Below are 19,926 nucleotides of genomic sequence, written 5' to 3'. Positions count from 1 at the left end.
AAACCGAGCTCGAGTTTCGTGCCATAGCGATGGTAGTGCCTGCGGCACTGCTTGCGTTTTCTTCACTGCTTGACTACATTGACTTGAAGCCTTTTGTTCGTGACAATATGACATCTGTTGGAAAGATGCAAAATATTTAATTTCCCGTTGTACGTCTTCCAGGTTTATCGGTAATAAAACTATGGATCAAGCGCAGTTGGTAAGTTGTAACAAGAGCCAGACATTGCATAATAGTAATAGCAGACAAGGCTATCTCGATCTTACTCACTAAAGGTCTCTCAAATGTTGCAGCGTTAACATGAACAGGTACTTTTTTGGAAGCATTCTAAATTAAGTAGGCTGCCACTTTCAGCTTTTCGACATTTTACGAAAGCAAGCACAATTGGTTCAGCCTTTTATTAGGCATTACTTTTTCAATCAAAATGCAGGAAAATAACTTTCGGCACAAAATATTGCTGATGGTGGTGATCCTAATGATGTATGCTGTTCAATGCCAAAGGCCGGGTCTGACGAAAGAGCGCCAAGCAAGTGGTAATAAGTTGCCAATGGAGGAATGGACAACTAGGACATGGCTGTAAAGAGGCCTAAAATGAGTAGTTGTAGAGAGTTAAATACTCGTATATACGTATTAATATTATGCGGAATGCCAGAAAAATTTGCAATGAGCATAAAATATAAAAAATTATGATATACTAAAGTGTGTTTGTGCCCTTGGTTAACAAGTAGCACTACTACCCCTTAAACAAAAGTACTTGGAGGCACGTGTATGCAAAACACCACGGTCGAAGAAGCAGCCTTTGGTCGGGGGAATGTTATCAGATGCGCTGACAGATAACATGTACATATGATATAAGAAATCTAGAACTGATCTGTTGTCGGAAAGCGTTCTGCAGTAAGAAACAACACCGGATGGAGTACACTATGACGTTGGTAACATAGATGAAGTGATATTTCCTTTCACTTTCTGGTTCCCGACAGTCCTGCAAGACGGGACAAGCCTTGCATCACGCTTACCACAAGTTAGAGTTGACAGCCAGTCAGCGAGTAATTGTGTGTACGGTAGTGTTCCCTATTCTGAGATGACAGAATATACTATCAGTTCACAGCCCTTTTGTTATTGATGACCGACTAAGTGCGGCATAACTGCATGAAGTTTACTGAAGTTTTCAGTGTCGCACAATAGCGCCGGAATTTTTAAGTTGGAATGGATTCAGGGGTCTATTGCAGGGACAGCTAATAGAGGGGTTGATAGCTTCCGCTCTTATCGATGTGGAGATTTTGTCGGCAAAGACCTTCGATGCCTCTATGCGCACGAAGCCGGCATAGTGACATGTTTATATGCATAAGTAGTGCACAGGAGCTAGTAAAGGTCGTCACTGGAAGGATTTTTATGCTTTGTAGCGACATTAAAGCTTTCACGATGCTTGAGGACTGTGTAAATATAACAACCTCTTGTAGCTTTTTCTTGATGTGTTTCATAGCAGACAATAATACATATACTTCAAAAAGTGCCCGTTCTTTTCATACATTTTCTGCTGTAAAAGTTACGGCACTTTGACTGCACTGAAAAAAAAAAAAACGGAATGATTCCGTTTATGAAGCCATGAGCATGTGCCCTATTCGAAGAGGCAGAAAGAATGGACAAAGAAAAATGGTGAGAGCTTAGCGCCTTAAGGAAATGTCGTAGGTGCTTGCACAACGAGCATGAAAAATCCCTTCCGCCTGCCCGGATCGCGTGTTTCTATTTGCGCCCAAGCCCAGTGCTCGACCGCTGGCGCCGCCGTGCGCCGCTCGCGCGTACCACGTTTCTAGGGGGTTCTTTCGCCGAGGGCGCTCAAACGCAATCATATGGTTCACATGAATGCATGCTTTGAAAGCGTGGCTGTATGGCGTAAGCGTGGCTGTATGGGAAGAAGAAGAAGCTGCTTCGAACGGCCGTGTTCAAAATGTGCTCTGCTGGAAACAACGCATCGGCCCTAGGCCGAGGATCTCTTGCAACGTCTACCGTTACCGGTAATTACAAGATCGTACTTCCTCGTTTGCCATCGGGAAACACCGTTTTCAACTCAGTGTTCCTACACGCGGACCTCGCTGGTCGGCCGTACCGCGCCCCGGATTTTCGTGATGCCCTGCTCTCGGTGCTCGATACCAAGGACATTCTCGGAGTAGGCCAGTATCAGATGAGCCATCTGTGGCTCGTCACCTGTGCCAACAGCCTTTCCAAGCAGAAGCTCGTCGATAAAGGTGAGCTACTAGTCAAAGGACTGAAGTGCCTTGTCATTGACCCAGAAAGCCGGAACAACAAAATGAAGCTTCTGTGGCTTCCTCCTCACCTGGAACAGAAGCGTATTGTTGAAGCATTGGAACCATATGGCATGGTGCAATCCATAACCAGAGAAATGTGGCGTTGCGAGGGCATGGAGAGTTGGCAGATGACTAATCGTGATGTAGAATTCACGCTCAAAGAAGGCCTATCTACCAGTTCCCTCCCTCATCTTCTGACGATCTTCAGACATCAATGCTTAATTTTCATTCCTGGAAGACCTCCCTTGTACCTTCGATGCAATAGAGTAGGGCACATAAGAAGACAGTACAAAACACCACGCTGCGTGAAGTGCCACCGTTATGGTCATAACGCAGAAACATGCATTGGCACGTATGCTGACAAGCTTCGTGGCAGTAAACCGGTGGACGATGACACCATCGTTAACCACCTCATAGATGTAAGTGAGGTCGTAGATGCCTCTGGCGAAGCGCCTGCTGAAGACCACCGGGCTGAGGAAGTGCAAATATCGACAGCTGCGGACACAGCTACAGCGAAGGTTACCGAAGAACATGCAGTGACTAACCGTGAAAAGGACCCTTGTGCAACGTGGGCCGAATCACCACCATTTCGGGACCAGCTTCATCCTGCCGAGGATACTGAAATGACTGAGACATCCACGAAGCGTCCAGCGCCGGCAGATGATTTGGAGTGCTCTGGGAAAGAGCCAAAGATCGCCGCGGCTAAGGCGAAGAAACCCCTTCATGGAGCCCCTGTGAGTGCAGATGCCGCTGCAGTTCAAGAAGTTGCTGCAGCTGCGACTCCTCAAAGGGATGGGACAAGCAGAACAAAGGTAGCAGCGCTACGTGTAGGCGCTGCGCCTCAGTAGTGGAATCATGGCGGGCGCCCTTCCCTTAACGTTTGGAACACTGAATGTCCGTGGCTTACGTACAAAGCGATGGCAGGGTCAGTTATTATACTTGTTGCGTAGCCGAGTGTTAGATGTTATTGAAATTCAGGCAACAGAAATAGAATCCGATCATGACACAGCGGCTGCTGTAGCTCCATTTCTTTCGGAGTATGAAGTATGTGTCTGCCACGCGATTGGTGTCTCTGGAGGATGTATGATATTCGTGAGGAAAACGCGGCAATGCAATGTGTTGGGACTGTGCACTGATAGGGAAGGGCGCCTTGTATGGTGTGATGTCAATATGGAGAGTCATGTTTGGAGGTTTCTTTGCGTGTATGCGCCAAGTAAGGCACGCGACCGGCAGGACTATACTTCCTCTCATTGACCCAGCACTTACGCAATGACCGTGTATTAGTTGTCTTAGGTGACTTTAATTGTGTGTGTAGTGATCAGGATCGGTCGTCTACAAGGCAACACCATGATACCAGCGTTGACGTTTTGAATGCCAGGACATGTGACTACCAGCTTGTTGATGTAGGGGATTATGAAAAGGTCCCTTTTCGCTACACACAATTCATGCAAGGCTTGATCGGATTTATGTATCTTTACCTATCCTCCCTAGACTATACGGCTACACTGTGCACCTTGTGTTCTTCAGTGATCATTGTTTGGTGTCAGTTTGTTTTGGCAACCGGCAGTGTCAAAGTTCGCGAATGAACTGGGATTTATGGAAAATTAATAATCAGTTACTCTTACATAAGCATTTTCTCAAGCGCGTCCCGGAAATTCTTATTGACGTTTCAAGTCGTAGTTCTTTATCTCTCTTTGCGCAATGTGAGATATTCAAGAAAGAAGTTAAAATAATAGCCATTGAAGAAGCTTCCATATTGTCTTTTGAGAAAAAAGGAAAATAGAAAGAGTTGTGCAAGTTGCTAGATAAGCTACACAAACTTGAATGCGTGCATCCTGGCAAGTACATTGAGGACATTTACAACATTAAGGCACAAATGCAGACAATGGACACTGAGAGATACAGAGATGCACTAGTTCGAGCGCGTACTCGTCGGTATTTGGAGCAACAGCCTTGTAGTCGTTCGCTTGGTGATGAGCGTCGGCAGGCTCGGTCGAAGCAAGTTCTCGAGATAGAGTATACCGGAGCGATTGTTAATGACCAGGATACAATAATGAAAGCGTTCACGGATCATTACGAGAATATCTTTCAGTCTCATAAAGTAATTAAGAGTGAAGCTGTAACTGAAAACTTTATTTCGTTGCTGCCACAGCTCAGTCAAGAAGAATGCGATGACGTTGATAGAGACATAAGTATCAAGGAAGTGGAAGCAACCATTGCTTCGCTAACTAAAGGCAAAACTGCTGGGCCTGATGGCTTGAGTGCGGAATTTTATCAGTGTTTCTGCTCTATATTGGCTCCCTTCCTGCTTAAACTGTATGAAGAAGCTTACAGGATTGGATGCCTACCTGTCACGCTCTATTAAGGGCACACAGTACTTATCCCAAAAAGCAGTGATGTAACAAAATTGCAGAAAGTTGAGGGATATCGCCCCCTATCACTTTGCAACGTGGATTATAAAATATTTGCTATGATATTAGCTAGTCGCTTTCAAGAAGTAATTCGATCATTGGTGGGAGACAAACATGTGGCATTAGAGGAAGATCAATTCAGACAAATATCCACGTTGCACGGTCTGTGCTAGAGTGAGTGACAGAAAGTGCGGGTCAGGTTGCAATAGCTCAGGTTGATTTGGCAAAAGCATTTGATAAAGTTAATCACTGCTTCTTGTTTAGTATTTTAGAGCACATAAACATCGGATCTCTTCTTTTAAAGGCATCTCCATGTGTTATGCTAATGGCACAACAAGGCTAATAGTTAATGGTTGTCTATCTGAATCTATTTACCTCAGGGCATCGGTAAGGCAAGGTTGTCCCTTGTCACCTCTATTATTCGCTCTGTACTTGGAACCGCTTTGTGCACGAATTTTGAAGGATCATACCTTTCACGGGTTCAGATTGTTATCTAATGAGGTCTGGGTACTTCCCTATGCAGATGACATAGCCTTCTTCTGCGCTGACAAGAAAAGTGTGGAGACTGCCCTTGCCATAACGCAGCAGTTTTGCTCAGCTTCTGGTGCAACTGTGAACTTTGAGAAGAGTTCCGGATTTTGGTTCGGTCAATGGTGTACAATGCCAACTCACTTCGCAGGTATTCAGTGGAGGCAAGACTTTAGGTACTTAGGTGTGCCCCTCTCTCATTATCGCAACAGTAATCCTCACTGGTCAGCGGAAGTTGCAGAAGTACAACGTAAGGTTAACAACTGGCAGGGGCGGCAGTTGTCCATATTTAGCCGAGCTGAAGCTTGCAATCTGTTTCTAGCAACTCGACTTATGTATGTCCTGCTCGTATTACACTGCTCGCGACTTAGGTTGCAAGCTTTCCATCGTGTGTTTGCTACCTACGTATGGAGCTCACGTGTTGAGGCCATGCGGCGTGATAACGTTTTTCTTCCTCTTGAGAGTGGTGGTCTTGGCCTAGTTCACCTTTTTGTTAGGCAACTTGTCTCCCGCTTATTCTTCTTACGTGATGCAAACAGTCCTTTTCTAAGAGAGATGTTACAACTTAGATTAATGAACTAGCTTCCAGAAATAGTTGTATCGTCATCTGTCAGAGACGCACCAACTGCTCCTTGGGGCTTCTTGAAAGAGGTTGTTGAAGGCTTTCACTTTCTTAAAGCTCGCTTTAGCTTGGATTATATTTTCACTGCATCCCGTAAAGAAATTTCTGCTGCACTGATAGACACATTGTTTCCTGTTCCCCATTATCGTGCGCCTTATTTGGAATGTTGCTACTTAGATGTGCTCAAGCGTGTCCGTCGAATGATCATTCCTCCAGGGATCAAAACTTTTTTCTTTAACTTACATTCGGCAACCCTTCCTGTCAAAACCTGGTTAGAAAAAAGGGGCTGTTTCGTGCCGTGGTCTACAAACTGCCGTTTGTGTCCACATGCTGAAACGATTGATCACTGTTTTGTGGATTGTAGGGATGCCGTGTTCTTCTGGGACATTCTCCAAAGAACATCTAAAAAGATTTAGACATCACACCATACACAATTCGTTTCTCACCTTTTAAAGATTCCTATGACCCACCATATGACATGTTCATAGTACTTGGTCTAAATAGTCTTTGGCGCAGTGGAATGTGTGACAGGCACGCTGAACCACCGCGAAGCACTCGGTCATTTTTTCGGGAATCGGCTGTCTACGTTCGTAGTTTGTACGCTGCTCAAAAAACAGCGCCGGACTGGATGCCTTTATTGGACGCGTGCACATGCTTGCCTGACTTTTTAATATGTGCCTGTAGCGCCTTGTTTCTAGTGTTGCTGAAGAGTCTGCTCCCATGTAATAAAGAAAAAAAGTGGCTGTATGGCGTAGTGGTTACGACGCTTGCTTTGAGATCAGGCGTATGCGGCTTCGAATCTCGCCTTGGATATAAATGTTTCTTAATATCGCGCTTTTCTTTTTTTCTCTCTGTTTGCCAGCGCGGTCGGTTAAACCCCGGTGCCACGGCGGAAGCCGTGGTGCCGGGCGCCGACGCGAAGCGGCGGTCGTTGGGGTGTTGCGGAGCGCAGCGTAGCAACACCCCAAATAAAAAAAAAATACTGCTCCAGTCAGGTAGACTGCTCCCTCCCTGATAGTGAGATTATATTTGGATGATCAAAACAGTGATTCGTTTATTTAGGAATACCATCGATCCCCTAACAGCAGCCATAGTCGTGCCTAGTCAACACCAGCCCAGCGTGTTCTCCGTCAACGCCTCCTCCGTTCCAATGGCGGTGGCTAGAAACATTTTACGCGCGAGCGACGCACGGCGGCGCCAGCGGTCGAGAACTGGGCTTGGGCGCAAATAGAAATACGCGCCCGGATCATCCCTACGGTATGCGCAGCGTTTGCGGGAAGCACTGTGCTGCATGTGGTCTTGTCTGAGAAAGCGATAGACAGAGCGTGCAAGCGGTGGGCGGCAAGACATTTCCGATTTCAGCAGTTGACGGGACCTAGGATTGTGTCTTCTAGAATTCTACGTCTATCGAGCAACAACAGCTGGGTAAGTACGCTTTGAGTTTGGTAGTGCTTTGAGAGTGGCATTTACATAAAGAACTTGCTGCTAGAGACGGTAAAACTAAGACTTTGCATGTGCGGTACTCTACACGGGATCTTTGAAGGAGCTGTTGGTGTTGCGTGCCTCGGGGACGTCGTTGCCCTTATAAAAATGAATATTGAAATGTTGTTGGTATATAGTTGAGTAATTGTTGACACAATATCCTTTCAACAATGCCTCGATAGTTATTGAACGTGCACAACAATACCTCAACAATAAAGTTGTTGAGCGCTTCACAACAGTAAGATCATTGACTAATTGTTGTTGACATATTGTTGAATAACGTTGAGTACTATTGATAATTGTTGAGCAATATTGACATTGCGTGTGTGTGTTTTACACATACATATTGTTTTATTGTTCACTTAATCACCACTAAATATATAGAGTGTCACATAACTTGAACTAAAGGCCTATCTCTCGAGTCGTAACTGGGGGAGCTTGTGGCAAGACGACGCTGCCGCAGGCGTTCCGCTTCGTTTGCCCGAAATTCAGGGTCGGCGGCTCTTCGGTGACGTTTCGCCTGGGCTTCGGAAGCCGTCACGCTAGAATCAGCATGCTAGAGTCGGACGACAAGCTTCGCTTACTAGAATCGGACGACAAGCTTTGCTTACCTAAGATATGCCTTTGCTCACGTAAGATGCTTACGGCGACAAGCTTTGCTTTCAAATATATATTCAATGTCAATATTGCTCAACAATTCTCTATAATACTGAACATTATTCAACAATATGTCAACAACAATTAGTCACTGACTTTACTGTTGTGAAGCGCTCAACAACTTTATTGTTGAGGTATTGTTGTGTACGTTCAATAACTATTGAGGCATTACTGAAAGGTGATTGTGCCAACAATTCCTCAACAATATGCCAACAACATTTCAATATTCATTTTTATAAGGGTGGCTACGAGGGAGATGTTGTCCTGCCATGCTGTGTTCGCGTAGAGTAGCGCAAGTGCTTTGCGTTCAATTTCTTTTTCAGCTGTGTTGAAGTGCTGAGAGTTTTAACTGAATATATTCCAGCACATATGGTCGCTCCCGCTCATACACTTTATGTACCGCTCTGTGTAGCTCGGATCATGCATGCAGTAGTTATTGCATTTGTCGTTCTTACAATGCGCGAGAACATCAAGAGAACATGCGACTTTCAGGAAGACAAACTTCTTGAATATGCTCGTCAATTAGATAACGGGAACAGTTCTTTTATAAAAATTATTTGCGCTTCTGCTTCTTTCTCTTGCGAAATTGCGGCTGATGCTGCATTACATGTCGAATGTTTCGCGTTCACACAAACCAAGTTCACGAACGTAGTTGGTAAAAGTTGGCAATTGTTCTTTCCCTCGGATTTTCGCCCAAAGGGGGTAACAGGAAATCTTGTGTAGGATGTTTCAATTGTTTCGCTGTTTTTGAAGACAAATGTCGCTTCTTTGTTTATTTCATAAAACAAAACCTGTGTTGGGAGTAAAACACGAGAACAATATTTTGCACATATTGAACATCAGGCATTGAAGCACCTAAAAATCGTTTGAAGTACCTAAAATGCTGGCACGCCTTGAATCGCTTTGCGAGAAGTTCTTTGGGGCTGCAGTCTCGACTGTTCAATGTCCACTATGTTATGTGACTGTCGGGAGATATGCGGTGCTTCTTGTGTCCTTTCTGTCAGCTACTCATAAGCCTTTATGCAGAGTGTCGATCTGGGTGGCGCAAATGGTTAGGACAGGAAAAAAGATACAGACAGAATGAGCGCCAACTCACAAGAAGTTTTATTTCGCGAGAACATGCGCATATGTACAAAACTTCGATCCGCAGACTCAAAGGCTAAAGAAAAAATAAAATGAAAACACAGGTACGGGACTCAAAACGCTATCCCAAAGCCACATCGAGGAAATGAAACTCGCTCGTGAAAAGAGAAACAGAAGGTAAGCTGATGCAATAGTCACCCTTGTTCTTAACATGTTTCCATGAACTCTCGTGCTATCATATAACGGCTTCATCCGAGAATGCGCGGGTGCCCAAGCTGTGGCACACCGCCACACGAACCACAGTGGCACGGCAAATGCGAACCAGTGTTACGGTGGCTAGATGGGTAGGTGTGCCGATCGGCGCCACTGGAGCGTAGTTCACCGCTTCTCCGCGTCATGACGCAAAATTGGCGATGCGGTCAGTAGAACGGTTCCGCAGCGCGCGTCGTCTGCTACAGGGGGCTGGCGGACTGGCGGTGAGCAAAAAAAAAAAATAAAGCCCGTATTGGAATAGTTGTATGTCGTCTGCTCGTGTCAGTTTCAAAGGGGAAGAGCTCCGCATCTCTCGTACTGTTTGTAAGTTTCTAAGCGATGTGAAATGTTCCAGGTAGGAAAGATGACCGGCGAGATTAGCGGCGGCATTGCTCAACCAAAGAAGACCACCAAGGAGACCTACTGCTTGGCTCCAAACTGCAAGTCGGGCTCTAAACAGCGAAATGTTCGCCCCGAGCTGCTCAGTAGCTTGCTCAGTATCGCTACGGTGGCTAGATTGTATCGGCGACGTTAATGAGCAAGCGGTACACCGAAAAGCGTACGTCCATGAGCTCCTCGACATTGGAAATTTGCAAGCCGCACATGAGGGGCTCAGCGCCTGCGACATCGAGCACCGCTGCGCTGCTACAGGGAAAAGAAAAGTGATTCTAGGCTGATATTCTATATAGCAGGCTATGTAGCAAGGAAGTTCCTGCAAAGAGCCAAGTGCTCCGATTACTCAGGGACATTACTGAATTCAACATAATGAGTAGGTCAGGGCTGTTACTCCCTTCTGAAGCACTAAAAAACTGGTAGCATCGCTCGAAGACGCCTTCAAGCTGTGCTTCAGTTTAAATGAGTTACGAAGGAACAGTATATCGCTGACTTTGCATCCTTTCTGCAGCTGAATCACCCGAATTTGATCGGCTGTAAGCGGCACAAGAAAGAGCTCATAAACGGTGTTGTGAAGTTCTATTCAATTACACGCCTTTACTTTCCTGTCAAGGGCAATAACATGGCGTGCGAAAGCAACAGGGAGAAGGGAAAGCACCTGAAGATGAGGCGTGTGCTGTGAACAATGCTATGATGTGGTGTACCAACGTTGCGGCCTTGCTGGCGCTAGCTAATTTATGTTGGTGTGTCTGCTGACTCAAGTTACGAGAGCTTTTCTTGTATTTTAAATATATTCACGAATCTAGTCCAAGACATATTGCTTTATTTTATTACAATGAAACAGTGAACCATATGTACTTACCAACACAATTCTTTTCGCACCAATTTAGGTACCGTAACTGACGCAGCAATAAAACAATAGCCGGATTTCCCGAAATTGAAACATTAGAACTCGCTAAATATCATGTAAACACGGTTCTACATACCGGATGAAACCATTGAAGTATTGTTTTATGCATGGAAAAAATGCATTTACGTCTTTAATGCAATGGGCTGGAGCGCCGCGTTTATATCAATAAATGTGACCGATTGCCAAGCTAGAAAATTTACTTCATCATTTCGTTTTTTCTGACTAGACGACAACAAGTTCCTCATTCTGGCTTGGCCTACACTGCTCAGAACGGTATTATAACGCGCACTTCAAAGATACAATCAGAGGCAAGCGATACTTTCAGACACGCAGCTCGTCTACACAGCGCAGCCGCCGTTGCGCGCCGCTGAACCGTTCTACTGTCCGCAGCGCCAATTTTGCGTCATGATGCGGAGAAGTGGTGAACTACGCTCGGTCGGCACACCTACCTATCTAGCCACCGTACCAGTGTCATCCTTAATAGAGATGACATGTTTCCTTGATCGATCATTAACACCGGCCTGCTTTTGGCGGATTTATGCCTTGCCACAGCTAAGACGAATCCCATATACCACGCCTACAGAGCAGCGCAGATGCGACCTAGCAGGTTTGTTCTCGCTGCCAAAATTATCTGCTTTTTTTGAAACACGGGCGCAAAGCCTCGACAACTTGCTTGGTGCTGAAAACACCACAAGCACATCATATCAGTTCGTCACCTTTTTCAGGTTCTGGGCAATCTTGTGGATGTGAGGCACCACCTGGGGTCTTCTCTTTTGAGTGGAGTCAGGCATGCTAGCGATCGAGGGAATCCAGCCGATTCCAGCCTCAAGATATGCATAATAAAACTAGTATACACCATGTGCTCGCATAACTTGAGTAAGGCAGAGTGAGGGCATAGCAAATCAATAGTCCTTTTCACTGTTTTCGAGCGTTCCAAATCAATCGGGAGCAAATCCTTACGAGCAGGGAGCAGTTCATCCGGCACATGTGCTGATACTCCAAAGCCAAAACAAGTTCTTAAAATCGCAATTTCTTGTTGTCAGGTAGCTAATGAGTCAATGTTAAGCCGTTGTAATGTTGTCTAAAAGCTGTTAAAACATGATTCATTTGATCAGAGGTAGTCAACAAATGCTACCGTGGCAGTTTGAACGTCCAAGGTGCATCCCGGTGCCCCGTGCTGAGCGCCGATGTGGAAAAAGCATGACCTTGAAGTTCTCGTCAGTAAGCCCACATCAGGTTAAGAGCACAATTTGACATCTTCGGAGAAGCAACACAGGAGCAAAAATGGCAACACGGGCATTTTCGTGTATTCGTTCCGGCGCTTCAGAGGTAAATATGTTCTTGAGGAAGCACTAAAAAGTTACGGCAGAAGCCATCTCACGATGACTATCTACGGTAATGCGATTGACAGTCAAGCAATCAAGCAACTTGCGTTGTTCCTGCTACATCCAACACACTCTCTCTGGTATGGTCCGGCATTGCTAAGGCATTCGCTCACCAAGGTCACCCATAGGCATTACGGTATCACGATGGCTGCACGACGACGCCATGACGCGTGAATGATATGACGATGAAGGAATGACGTCGAATGAACGGCAAATGCGTTATGACGAGGATAACATGACAATAGTGAGATGACAATTCTAATATGACGACGATGGTATGATGACGACAGCGGGACGATGACGGAATGAGGACAATGAGATAACTGCGAGCCTATGACAACGATGGCGCGACGATGGCGACAACCAGACGACGAAACTGGATTGACAACGATGGCACGACCACGATGGCATCAAGATGATCGTATGAGAACGAATGCGTGACAGTGACTGTTTGACGATGACAATAGCTTGCCAACTGGGGCTGAATATCACGATTGAATGACAGCAGGATAGTTACGATAGAATGACAAAGAAGGAATGACGTCGATGAAACTACGAAGGCGGTATTATGACGGCGGCGTGATGACAATGTTATGACGTTCCTGAGGTGAATCTGATGGTGAAACGATAGTGAAGAGGACGATGACTGTGGGACAACGATGGCATGATGATGATGGTATGGAGGGAGTTTGATTACGAAGTTAAATTGACGACGATGGAATGACCACGATGACTACTGACGACTACCATGACAACGGTTGGAGGACGATATGATGGTGACGATGACATGACGACGACTGTGTCACGAAGACTGTATAACGACGATGGGGTTATGACGACGGCATGGCGAAAGTCAAATGACGTAGCTGTAGTGAGGACAATGAAATGACCACGACAGACCTCATGACGACGGTATGACAACTAATGCATGAAGGCTGTGTCACGAATAAGCAATGATGAGATCTGGATGACAAAGCCTGAATGATGATGATGCAGCGACCACGACGGCATCACGACCACGAGCACATACGTAGTGGCCCAAACTATTAGACATCTTAGTTCACTGGGTCGGCATGTAAGGGTGACGACGAGAGCATAACGAGAATCAGAGTGACGGCGATAGAATGAGCACTACGGTGTGATGGCCACGAGCCCATATCTAGTGGCCCAAGCTGGAAGACAACTTCGGCCACTTGGTTGGCGTACGCGACTAGACAGATAGATAGATAGATAGGATTAAAACATCTAAAGTAGGCAAAGAATGCTAAAGCGAATAAATAGGCCAAGAACAAGGGCTGGCTTTGAGCGTCATTCGTTATCCGGGTTGGCGGCTTAATTGGGAAATCATGAGAATGAAATGTGACTGCGAAGATACAATTGGTTCGGCATTCCGAGATATGGTCAAAGATACTTCCAGCCAGACTGGTATCGATTGTTGATGCAGTGTATCCTTTTGCCTGCCTTTTAGACAACTGTTTACTATAATAATTGTGCTGTGAATAGTCTATTTTTTGATTGTAGACGCGGCTATAACTGTTTCGGCCATTATCCAAATAGGTTACTCACGTACTACTTTTTATATTCGTAATAACTATCATGAGAGAGAAAAAAAAATGAAGCATTGGCGGCTTAATGGCTATGGCGTTCCGATCCTAAGTACGAGGTCTTGCTTTCGATTCCCGGCAGCGGTATCCCCATTTCAACGGAGGTGCAGTGCAAGAGCAGCGCCTACTTCATTTTTTTTTTCTTGACGCGTCGTAAAATTTTCAAATAATTAGGACTCGTAAACAGGTCAAAATGTAAACATATTGACACGTGCACTTGTTTATCTTTGTACCAGTGACCGCTTTTCACCAGCTAACGCATGTTAAACGATATCGCTCGGCACAGGACGCACCTAGATGTATCGGAAGTTTCTCGAAGGTTATCGATGCTTCTATCCGTTGTCTATTGTCACCGACGCTTATGTAATCTGATTGTATGAGCGACGCGAATTGTCTATACTTTCTGGAAGACACGCGGGCACAGGAGATTACTCTGGAACCTTCAATGACTCACGTATAAAAGCCGCCGCGTTTCGCCGCTGAATAAAATTCGACGATCGCCGACTGTGTTCGCTGCTATCGTTGTGCTTTGAGTGCAAGTTACTTTTGTGGGCGCAGGTTCGCCCAATAAAAAGTCTGTTTCGTCATTCACAGTTTTGCGACAGTTTTCTTCACCGTCACTAGTACGTGACAATATCGTGCCATAGAGTTAGGAATTCAACAAGAGGGGACACTCCCATAGAGCCCAGCGGCCGAATTGACTGCAGCGCGCCAAGCGGTCTGTATAAATAACTTCCGGTTTCGGTTTTGGGCGCGCGCATTTTGAACGCAAGCTAGCACGCCAGCTGCGCTCCCCCCTCCTTTTTTTTGCTCTTCGTGCGGAATCGGTTTATTATTTGGTAAAAATGATTGCGAACGATCTCGTAAAGTCTCATCGAATCTGTGCCACGTGAAATCTCACAAAGTAGACGCAAGACCTTTCGTGAAATGTGAAAATATTTATTTTGCTCTATATAAAAGCTCGTTCCGCGCTTTGTGCGTTCATCCAACGTTGTGACACCCGGTATCCAACGTTGAGACACCCGGTATCCAACGTTGAGACACCAGGTATCCAACGTTGAGACACCAGGTATCCAACGTTGAGACACCAGGTATCCAACGTTGAGACACCAGGTATCCAACGTTGAGACACCAGGTATCCAACGTTGAGACACCAGGTATCCAACGTTGAGACACCAGGTATCCAACGTTGAGACACCAGGTATCCAACGTTGAGACACCAGGCACCAGTTCCCGTATGAAGCTCCACCGGACAGCACCAGCTGAAAAAAAAGTAAATTACAAGCATGTTACATTTACAAGCACGTAAGAGCATGTTACAAGCATGTGTCATTTTGGTATTTAGACAAAGGAATACTGCGTGTAGAGGCGAATCGTGCGAAAGTGGTGAATGGGCGGCATTACAAACAAAAGCAATTCGCGTTTACATACATGGCGTAGCAAATACCCGACTCATCCCAAATAATACCATAAACCGCTCCCCCCATTTCCGGGCATTATTTCCTGCACTTTGGCAGCACAAATACACGGGCGACTTCGCGTTTCCAAAACTTGCCCTCGGGCGACGCGACGGTACGCTACATACACAGAGACGCACGCAACAGGCACTCAAGACAAATGCGTGGGTGCAATGCCCTTTTTCAGTCCTTTAGAAGACGGAATTCTCGAATTACAAGTTTGTTATGTTCGTCGGCGTTATCTTTCGCGCGTTCTGCCGGCGCCAGCAGCACACCCCATGTTATCACTCTTGGCAATCGCCCATCGCGTTTTCAACAGGCGTGAGTACCGAAAGAAGGTATGTGTTGCGGAGCCACAAAAAACGTCACAGACTTGTTCCTCTAAGATTCATTACACGCCAAACTAACTTTATCACCACGGCCGAGCTGCTTATCGCTAACTGCGTCAAAGCGCGCTGTGCGGCCAGCGTGCCTCAAAAGTACCCCAGAAAGTAACGAAATTACTTTTCAGTAATGTCTGGCGTCAGAGAAAGCGGCACAAACTTCTCCTAGCAAGATGCACTAGACTATGCGCCACGGCCGAGTTAGTTCTCGCTAACTGCGACACGGCGCCCTGTGCGGCCAGTGTGGCTCAAAAACCGAAATAAGTTACCATAATCCCCTAGGAAGCGTCGGAAGCATGTCACAGCACGATTCATGAACTCAAATTAACTGCGCCAGGATGGCCGAGCTGTTTTTCGCTAACTGCGTCTTAAGTCTCGGTCCCGTGCCATAAGCCTACTTGTGTCGTAGACTGTGAAACAAGATTTCTCACCTTGCCGTAGTCCAGTAGTGCAGTGGTGCCTTGTCCCAGTGCAGAAGGAACGCAAGAATACGCCGAGAGCCCAATAAACCAGGTTACAAAAAAAAAAAAAAAAAGAGGAAGAGACAGACGGGTCGCCGCGCGCGAGCGCTCAAACGCGCGCGCAGCCATCCTCGCTGGCTTCGGGGGAGTGTCTGGCGGATGACGCATGTATCTGGCGCGTCATTGACCTGTGGCTAGGTAAGGCGAGGAAAATAAGTCGCAAAGCTTAAGTTCATTTATACGCAAAACGTTTTAGTTTTCGCGGCAAAGAATTTAAAAAATAAATCAATGCCTGTTAACTTAATTTTACTTTATTTTTTTTTCGATGCTCGCGGCAGCTAACGTTCGGCGTCAAAAGTATAGCGTGACGTATGGTGACGTGTTTCCTGTTGCCAGTTTTTGCCGAGTGTCCCCTCTTGTTCAATTTCTTTCTCTATGATCGTGCCGAATGCCATGCATGTTGTTAACAGCATTCGTGGCCTGTCTATTCGTCGTATCTTACCACTGAATGCAGCGGATGCGCGGGTGCTCCAGGGGTTCGACATTCCCTCTGTGTCGCACTTTCCGAATTGCTGCTTGGCTGCAGGATGAATTGAAATTGGTTGCCCACGTCAAGTGTGGCGGCCACGCCCGCCCGGAGAAAACCGGCGCCGCTGACTGACGAAATGAGGACGCTGACTGACGAATGAGCACGTGCAGCGTAGATCGAGAAAACAACTAACACGCGAGCTAGTAAGACGAAGTTCGCGCACCGGCGTGCTCGTCAGTTTTGTGGAATTACGAGACGCGCTGTGTTACCAGGCATTCCATGAAGTCGCCAAAGGAAAAATTTGAATATGAATTTGCATTGGTGGCATGGAACATGTAGATGTCCATTAGGAAAACTTACAGGTCTCATAGCACTGATAGGATATTGTGCAGGTCTCATGGCCAAGAATACAAGTCCCATAGAGATTTTTGTAAGTTGTGTATGCAGAATATTCTTTCAGGACAACACAGTGTTTTCTGAGGGAAAGCCTATTCCGGTGGGTGTAGAATGCAAAAGCGCTCGTGTAACGTCAATAGGTGGCAAAAATGATTCCGGTGTACCCAACTACGCGTGGCTAATCATCGCATTTTTATTTTGACTTGTTAAAGCCCAAAAATAATTTTAAAGCATTTTTGGGGGGGTTTCGGCGTCCGGACACAATACAGCTGTGAGTGTTCCTAGAGGCAGCTGGCGGCAACACTTCCTACACTACCCCTCTCTTTCTGAAGGCGATGGAACTGGCCCAAGCTGATGTTCGGCGACGGCACGACATCCCGCTGGCCAAAACCGCTCTTCCTAGGAAACCAATTGTGGATGCGGTGGGGCAAAAAAACAAGAACGATGTCATGGAGAACATGCACCCGTAGATCCTATCACAAAACACTATTTTCTCGGCATTGGTTTGCACAATAACTTCGATGCGTGTGCACGCGCTTTTCAATTAAGAGACGGCCGAATAATATAGTTGTGCTTATCAGTATGAGCTATCGATAGGAACGTGGACGCCGCCTTCACATTTTCTTGAAACCATTTTATGCGTTTCAATGCGCCTCAGCCTGTCATCGCACACTCCCGGCCCGCATTGTTGAGTTATATATTTTGCGGCGAAAATAACATTGCTTGCTCTAAGCGAAAGTAACGTAGTGGCCTTTGTTTAAGGCGACGTCACGTCTCGTGGAAGAACGCATGACGACTTGCTTAGTGTTGTGGGGCATCTTCTCTAACCTTTGATCACACTATTGCTCAAACGTAGCATGTACATTTCTTATCGGCGTGAGAGTTTGTATAGTAATAGGAGATAGCAGAGTCAAGACAATTTATTAACTGAAAGTACCGGGCAATTAGGTCATTATCTACATGTACAAAAATTTCCACAATGTTCCCCGCTGAGTGTACTTGCCACATGGAGATTTTTGACTGTAGCAAGTATAGTTATTTAAGCCTTCATGTCGCGTATGTTGTATACAAAGTAGTGCAGACATAATTGGCTACGAAGGCTGGTGCCGTAAATTAACCATTGTATTTTACTGAAATCTAGTGGACTTTCTAAAGCCGACCTTCTTTGCCACAGATCAGTAGGTGCCACGAATTACAAATGGCCCACGTAACACAGACGGTGCCAATAAGTGTGCTGGTGCCCGTACTCTAGCGAGCAGATTGACTTCAGAAGGAATGTGTGCGTGGTTAGTCTGCATTTAGTCCTTTTTATCTTTTTTTTCCTTCTTCTTCTTCTTGCGTTTGTTCACTTTTTGTTTCACGCTGTCCTTTGCTTTCGTGAACTTTTTCTTGGTGCTTTGGACTGCTGAACTTGCCTTCTTCTTTGCCTTCTTCAGTACACCTCTGGCTTGGCGGTGTAGGATTATTTCCCGCTTTCTTCGTTTGAAACCGTGCAGCGATTTCCGCATGTGGCAAATCCCATTCGTGCAGTGGGAAACCTGCGTATGCATACGGCAATTAGTGGCAGTAGAAAAGTGAATTGTTGAGCGAGACACAAAGCCACAAAAGGTGCGGCCTAATTGGGCAAAATCCGGACTCTTCGGTAAAAGAATGAGAAAATAGATTAAACCCTTTGGATCTCTGGAAGGTACGGCGTTCCTATCGGTAGCTCATACTGATAAGCACAACTATATTATTCGGCACGGGTACGGTACAAGTTGTGACTTCTTATATATACTTGAGTATGTTGTCCAAGGCAGGTGCAAATAGTAACGCACTGACACCTTTATACGACAAATCTGATTGTTTATTGGCTTATTTTCATATTTTGAGGCTGCAAGTAGACCAGAGAGCTTTATATTATATATTGAGCGTCTGCACCACGCATCGAATGGTCAATCGCTCCTTGATCCGTCTGATTCCCCTCCTCTGTTTTTCCGCGTGGGTAATATGGCGGCATCATTTACGAAGATTGCTGCCATTTCTAAACATGCGGCTTTAGTTGCGTCTCCGCCCCCGAGAGATATCACCAAACACGTATTCTCCATTTACCTTACAATCATTGACATACACAAAAAATTGTGATATGCCTGTTTCGACTGATTCCATTTGGCTCAGTCACACATGTTTGAAAGATTTCCACATTATCTTCAAGTATTCACAGATGCATCTCCATACAGCGACGGTCAAGGCGCCTCTACAACTCTTTTCTGCCCTTCGACTCAAGTACGATGTACACTTCATATACCCCATCCAGCCTCGTCAACAACTGCGGAGCTAGCAGCGTTAACCACATCTAAGATAGTTATCTTTACGGAATCCTGCGCTGCCCTTAGCAGATTACAACGGAGTCAGATTGATTGTGCATTTGTGCGCAGCATTAATGACTCTGCAAAAAAAAAAATCATCACTAGGGGTATCTCTCGTTGCCCAATGGATACATTCACACGAAGGGATCTCTGGAAATAACGACTGTAATGACTCATAACGACTGTGCCTGACATTTCCGCACCTGATATTGGAGTGTCCCGCTTTCAGTGCGCAGCGCATGTCTGCGGTGTACGACACTAGACGAATGTTGTACCCAGTGGTTGTGCGTCTCGACGCTGTCCGGCTCATCGCACTCTGCTTACTTTTCAAGAAATAACAACTTAGGTTCACGTTTGTAACTCAGAGACTGCTTCTTCTAGTTAACATTTTTTAGTAGCGTGACCTGCAGTGACCAGTCCTACTGTATGTGACCTGTACTGTGTGTTCTAATTTATTCTTTGAGATTTGTCATCTTGCTCTTTCTATCCTCTTTCCTCCCTTTCTTCCTATCTTCTATTTCTGTTTCTATCTCCTCCTTTCCTAAGAGTAGGCAGGACGCCCCTTCCGGTGGCAGTTGCCAGCCTGCTCTTCGCTTTCCCTTTCCTGTCTAATGTGTAATATATGTTTTCAAATCAAATGATAATAATATTTATCGCTAAACAGTAGTCGTGCGAATTATAAGCTCAGCGAACTGTGTTAATGTGATGAACTTGTGGTCTC

The 19,926-nt window shown here is 45.7% G+C and overlaps 1 long non-coding RNA gene across 1 annotated transcript in view; it reads right to left on the bottom strand.

Moving 5' to 3' along the window:
- Window positions 1-17,900: 17,900 nt before the first annotated feature.
- The window catches only part of LOC119443918 (uncharacterized), a 41,474-nt gene continuing 39,448 nt past the window's right edge, over window positions 17,901-19,926 (bottom strand). The window contains exon 5 of the long non-coding RNA XR_005190359.2: window positions 17,901-18,395. This is a non-coding gene — a long non-coding RNA (uncharacterized LOC119443918). The remainder of the gene's footprint in view (window positions 18,396-19,926) is intronic.

This window comes from Dermacentor silvarum, chromosome 3 (genome assembly GCF_013339745.2).
Source record: "Dermacentor silvarum isolate Dsil-2018 chromosome 3, BIME_Dsil_1.4, whole genome shotgun sequence".
NCBI classification, from domain to species: domain Eukaryota; kingdom Metazoa; phylum Arthropoda; class Arachnida; order Ixodida; family Ixodidae; genus Dermacentor; species Dermacentor silvarum.
The sequence above is the reverse complement of the archived record's forward strand: the minus strand, read 5'-3'. Positions and strand labels throughout refer to the sequence as shown.